The sequence below is a fragment of the Euprymna scolopes genome, chromosome 4, assembly GCF_053919585.1.
Source record: "Euprymna scolopes isolate OS-2025 chromosome 4, ASM5391958v1, whole genome shotgun sequence".
In the NCBI taxonomy this organism is placed as follows: Eukaryota; Metazoa; Mollusca; class Cephalopoda; order Sepiida; family Sepiolidae; genus Euprymna; species Euprymna scolopes.
This window is the reverse complement of record NC_136485.1, coordinates 39,911,090-39,918,253: the sequence shown is the minus strand read 5'-3', so window position 1 is coordinate 39,918,253 and position 7,164 is coordinate 39,911,090. Positions and strand designations below refer to the sequence as shown.

General features: G+C 29.0%; 1 long non-coding RNA gene across 1 annotated transcript in view; it reads left to right on the top strand.

Moving 5' to 3' along the window:
* Positions 1 to 4,059: 4,059 nt before the first annotated feature.
* Positions 4,060 to 7,164, top strand: part of LOC145267166 (uncharacterized) — a 460,929-nt gene continuing 457,824 nt past the window's right edge. Inside the window, exons 1-2 of the long non-coding RNA XR_013864835.1 lie at positions 4,060 to 4,541; positions 6,113 to 7,164. The exon at positions 6,113 to 7,164 is cut by the window's right edge and continues 127 nt beyond it. This is a non-coding gene — a long non-coding RNA (uncharacterized LOC145267166). The remainder of the gene's footprint in view (positions 4,542 to 6,112) is intronic.

Genomic DNA, 7,164 nt, shown 5'->3' with positions numbered 1-7,164 from the left:
AGTAGTAGTAGGTGGAGTAGGAGTAGTAGTAGGCCGCCTTTCATTGTTCGGTCTTAAATATATGTTGATTAGTATAAATTTTGTATTTATTATTATATTATATGGAACCAAATATAGTAATGATAGAAAAGTTAAAAAAAAGACTCACGGGCCCCTCCCGGGATGTAAAACAGAACGTTAAGTGAACAATGTATTTAAACTTTTGACGTTAATTCCTGGGCTATAAAGGTATGCTTGCTGCTAGGTTAAAAAATAAACATGAACTAATAGCTATTGCGTTACGCATGCATAGGCCTTATTCCATCGTTCGACATTTACCTGGCAAAATCTATTTTTCTGTGTTATAGATATTTTCATCAACATACTCCGGATAAAAGCAACACATACAGTTTCAGTTGGTTTATAATCTGCTGTATATCAAGTTTAATGGCTGTAAATAAAAGTGAAAAAGAAGTTTATTAAGGAATCATTTTTATACAATATATATACACACACATACATACAGACACACACACACGCACACACATATATATATATATATGCATATATATATATATATATATATATATATATTATTGTGTTTATTATGAATTTGTACGCAAATATTACGTAGTAATAATTCACTTACAATATCTACATGACAAAATTACACGAAATATTTAGATAAAATAGAAAAATAAAAAAAAGGTACAAAAGCCAAAAAAACAAAAAGGAAATAAAGTGCCGCAAATATTTTTAAAAACACGTGCAAATTAGCTTGAGCTTTTCCAGAAGAATTAAATTCCAGTAACAATATATCAGGAACTTGTTATTTCTTCTTCAATGAATAGGAAAAAAAGGAGTTTTCGAATAAATAGCAATACACACACATGCATACACACACACACACACACACACACACACACACACACACACACACACATATATATATATATATATATATATATATATATATATATATATATATATATATATATATATGTATATATACATACATATTTATGTGGATCTGTCTGTATATATACACACATATATATATATATATATATATATGTATATTTCCGTATACATATGTATATATATAATATATGTATATATATAGATACATATATATATATATTATATTCTAGCAAGAAAAAATAAAAATTAAATAAAAAAAAAATAAATAAAAATAAAATGAAAATACAATAAATCTGTTTCTTTTTTTTATATGGCGAATAAGTTCGACAATTTTAAGAGCAAATGGTTAAGACAATTTTAATGACTGTGTTCATGTTTATGAAAACTAATACATATATTCATATATACATATATATGTGTATATATATACGTATATATATATATATATATATATACATATATATTATTTTTAATGCCGCCTTATACTAAATTCTATCAAAAATAATATTAATTACAGACAAATTTTATCCATTATATTGATATCTATGTGGGCATGTGTGTGGTTGTTTGCGAGTGTGTGCGTGTATGTTCGTGGGATGTGTGTATTTGTGCGTGAATATAAATATACACACACACATATATATATATGTATGTATACAATATTCATAAGTATACGCGTTATTTACACACACCCACACACGCACATATATATACTAAATATACAGTATGTATCATGCACATACGCATATTTATATTTATATATTTATATATATATATGCACATATACAAATAAACGTATATTTATATATATATATTTATTAATATTTATATATGTGTGATACAGTAGTAAATATATATTAATACATATTATTGTATCTGCAATGACAGTCAATATATTTTAAAATGTATTTGCTTTATTTTATAAAGTAGTTATATCGAAATCATCATAAAATGTTTCGTTTTCGAGAAAAAAAAACTTAGAATCAAGCTGTCCAGAAAAATATATATCTTTTTATTTTGACTGAATTATACGATGTTATCCTATCTAAAGATATTTAGATAAGCTTACGGAAGCATGTGGTTATAATAGATGAACTTATGCTTAAATAAATCTATTGTCTCTCTCTCTCTCTCTCTCTCTCTCTCTCTCTCTCTCTCTCTCTATATATATATATATATATATATATATATATATATATATATTTATGTGTGTGTATATATATGTGTGTGTCTGTGTTCATATACATATACATATATAGCTATATACATATGTATACATGTATATATATATATATATATATGTGGGTGCATATATATATATATATATATATATATATATACGTAAATATACATATGTAGATATACATATATATATATACATATATGTACATATACATATGTATATATATATATATATATGTATATATATATATATATATATATATATATATATATAATCCTATGAATTTGTTTAATTGATATTCATATTTAAACACCTTTTTTCTATTTTTTTTTTTAAATGGAAATATAACTTTGTGGTATACGGCTCGTGGAATTGCACACATCTATAAAATGTATAGCCAATTTGTTTTCTTCTTTTATCCATTCATTTCGATTAACTCGCTTTAATCGTTTTTCTTTTCTTATAGGATGATCATCTTTAGTAAACTATTACGTGCTATTATATTAATGCCCATAATATACAAGGTTTATACTTGCGTGATGTTTGCATAAACATTTTTTATAGAAAACACAATCATCTTTCTATGCATATTTATGTACTGATCTATATTTTTTGATAAAATGTTTCCTAAAACTCTTCGGTCAGTTTGTTTCTGTTTGTCTACTGATATGAAACTTTGTATATAGGGTACTCACAGCTTTGCGACTGTATTTTTGTGGTTTACCTGGGGAAAATCGGTGCAAAAGTGTGAACATTAAACAACGGTAATTTTGCAGATGAAGGTCGAATGACCGCATTACGAATAGGCATGTCTAATCTGATACATATTGTTTCATGTTAAATTTTACGCCCTGAAACAGACATGTCTTCATACCTAAGTCATAAACGTCAAAAGAAAATTAGGTCGAAAGCGAAATGTTTTGGTGTAGATTCTAGATGGTAATGCAAGGGTCATTTTTTTATTTTTAAATCCTTAATATATATTGGGTTCGATACACTTTGGAAATCTGCATTAATAAAAATATTATATTAAGCGAATTTGAATACCGCAAATGCAGAACGACGGGATAATATATATATATATATATATATATATATATATATATATATATATATATATATATATATATATATATATATATATATATATACATGTGATCGGAGCTAGTACTGCATGCCGTGGAGTCACAAACTAATCAAGCGTTTATATTTAACGGTTATTAGAACTAAAGTACAACACACACATACACACACACACACACACACACACACACACACATATATATATATATATATATATATATATATATATATATATATATAAATTCTACATTCACTCTATGCGCGTGGAAACTGTTTATTCCCTCGAAACGAGTTTCATATCAGTACTGTGTGTCCAAGCGATTTCCCGTCGCATGTATATCCATAGTAGAAGAAATGCCATTAGATTTCTTGCAGCTTCTGCAGGGGCGTCTCCTCATATATACACTACCTGGGTATTCCAATGATCAACCATGTTGTACTGACCAAACTCAACGTTGGTAAACTTGATAGCTCCCACGATACCCAGTGTGCCACAATTATATCGCCGTGTGTCGTAATTTACTGAGAATGCAATATTAAACACATAATATACTGAGAACATACCGCATTGTTACATTTGATAAGTTATGGTTTCTCATAGATATTTTCTGTCACGCTATAAGAAAACTAATGATTATTTTCTTAGTAGAATATGATAGTTACACGCTATAGGAAAACCGGTAAAAATTCTAGTAATTACCGCAACGTATAATTAAGCGCGCACGCGCGCACACACACACACACACACACACACACCCATATATATATATATATATATATGTGTATATATATATATATATATATATATACTAGTATGCATGCACTGCACGCTGCAGCATATCTATGTGTGATAGCCAAATTCATATTATCCAGACGATTGTTTAAGTATTCACTGTTGGTGCTACAACTACGCTTGCAACCACAGCGCGCACTCGCTCTTTTCTATAACAACTACTTATACTAGCGCTGCTATCATGAAAGCCAACTACTGATGCTAGCGCTGATGACGATGGCGATGATAATTATGCTAAAGCTGCCAGTGCTCAAATTAAATCATTGCCCCTAAATAACACAAGAGATATTTCAAAAGTAAACTCTTAAAAAAAAGAGAGAAAAAAGAAAAAACGTTGAATGAAACACTGCAACGCTCCTCATTACGGAATGAAAATGCAGACAGACAGCGCTGCACTACTGACTTAAATCCTCGTGGATGTGATTTTACCATTCTGTTGTTTTTCGATCGGGACGGGACGAGACTACAACTTGCTAGTCAGTGTGTGTCTGCCCGGCTGTCTGTCTGTATATTAAACATGTCTGTCTGTCACTAACCGTATTCGCCCGTCGTGGGTCCCCTAACTAACATCACTGTCAAGCGGTATATTTCTTTCCTTTCTTTCTTTTTTTCATTCTTTCGCACAGTTATTGATTTAGACACAGTTGAAGTACCATTTATTCCCTTCGTTTACATATAGTTTTAAGTCACAATTTATATAAGTAAATGATACAAGATTTCATTGAAGTTTCTTAATGTTGATTAATAAAAAATATCTAAAACATTGTATTTGCATATGTATATGTATCTATATATGTATACATTTATATATATGTAAATCCCCATATTAACTCTCCCTATTTCTTTTCGCTTCTATGTGTATAACAGTGCTACACTGAGACTTTGTGTGTGTGTACTTCTCTATCTCTTTTAAACTTAATATATCTATCATTGATGCTATAAAACGCATATCTTATTGTCCTTATACCGATCTTTCTATCAGTTTAACATCTCTCTAACTCTCTCTTGTTCTACACTGTGTGCATGTGCTTTCAGTAATCTATACCTTATCTATCTATCTATCTATCAATCTATCTATTTATTTATCTATCTATCTCTCTATCTCTCTCTCTCTCTCTCTCTCTCTCTCTCTATATATATATATATATATGTGTGTGTGTGTGTGTGTGTGCGTGTGTGTGTGTGTAATTCTAACATATAATTTTATGTGAAATGCCTTTTGTTAACTCTAATGTTTAAAATAGACGCATACACAATATTTGTAAACACATAGAAAGATACGGAATAAGATATACACTAATATACATATATATATATATATATATGTATACATATATATATATATATATATTTCATAACTTACTACTATATATGTGCCTATGTGTATACGTACACACATGCATATATATGTGCGTGTGTGCTAATGTGAATATAAGGTGATATATGATTAAAAAATGTGTCATTCTATATATAATTCTTTTTTATCTTCGTTTCATACTGATTCATAGGCAGGTGTTAGTAAATTTCAGTATAACGCGTTAATATATTTCTCTTTTAATACACGAAATGTTTTATAGATTCCTCTGTGTTAGACCCGTCCATTATATACTTGTACACCCGATGAATAGAATAGTGTCTTAATTACTGCGGCAATCTTTATAAACTGACAAAGTTGTCAGCTTCTGAAACGTTTATATTTACTATCTTCGATTTATTCTTCAAATGTTTAGTATAGGGTTCTGGTTCTGAGAGAACACAGTAAGTAAACCCCATGTATAAAGTAAAACAGAATTATTTTATACAGTTTTACGAAATATTTTGTACTTAATATAATTACTTCTGTTATATTAAATTATTTAATCTGTGTCTTTATCAAGCCGAGTATGTATACAATACTCTTATTGTGTTGCATATACAGAATAAAATAAGCCAGTTTATACATCTAGTTATAAAATGTTTTCGACATGTACTCTCTTTAAGTACCCACTGCGATTATGAGGTTAGACTTGAAAACTCATTCTGGTTTGCTTTCTGACAGATCATTGATTTTATTAATTTATATAAAACCCAATCAATTATGTTTTAACTCTCAGCGCTAGAGGTTCCATTATAATTAATTCCTCGTATTGTTTTCTTTTTTTTTTATTTCTCAGGCGAACAGGTCTTGATGAAGTCTGCGTGTAAAAGCATGTATACACACGCACGTATACACATAACACTGCACACACACACGCACATTGTAATGAGAAATAACAACACACTTACGCATGCACACGTGTCTGCTAGCAGCTTCTGTCCCTTTTATTTCATTTGTTGTTCTGTACAACCAATAACGACCTTGGAGTATTGGAATTACTAAGTTACCTACATACCAGTCTATCAGCCTACCTGCGTCTTATAATCTTCATTGGTGCACCTTATGTCGGAACTTTGCTGTATCGTCTATCAACTGAGGGATGGTGTCTGCTGTTGTCAATGACATTGGATTTTTCCCATACGCACACCAAAAAGAGAAGCTCTCTGAAAAGCAGACTGTGGAATACCGATAACATATCTGAAATTTAAAGGATACCACTTGTTTCTTTTTCTGTCTAAAAAAGAAAGAAAAAAAAAAGAGAACCCAAAAAGAGAGAATTTTTGTTTTTTTTGTAAATTTACACAGAAAAAGTTATTTGAAATGGGCTATAATTTTTCTTACTGAAAAAAAAAAAAGAAAATTACACATATAAAATTACACCAATATAATACCCTCAAATTTACCCAGTATTGGAGAGGATATCTATGTTTATAACACCAGAAAACACGATCTATACAGATAAACATACTCACTCACACATATTATACACCTAATTTATATATTAAAACAACGTATAATAACAAAGAAAATATATACGCACGCACACACACACACATATATATATACACACACACACTCACACACATATATATATATATATATATATTGAAAATTATACGTTATTATTAAAAATGTTAATCACATTAAAAGAAATATATTGAAACATATTTATGTTTCCTTGTAAAAATTAGCCCATTCGATTTGCATACACATATTTTAAATATTGTTCCTTTCTATAGGGTATCTGCGTGCGTATGGTATACGTGTACCTTCGTATTCGTAAATAAATACATGTATATATCCTTATACTTTTCGTGTATACTCTTATATTGATATGATGCATTAAAA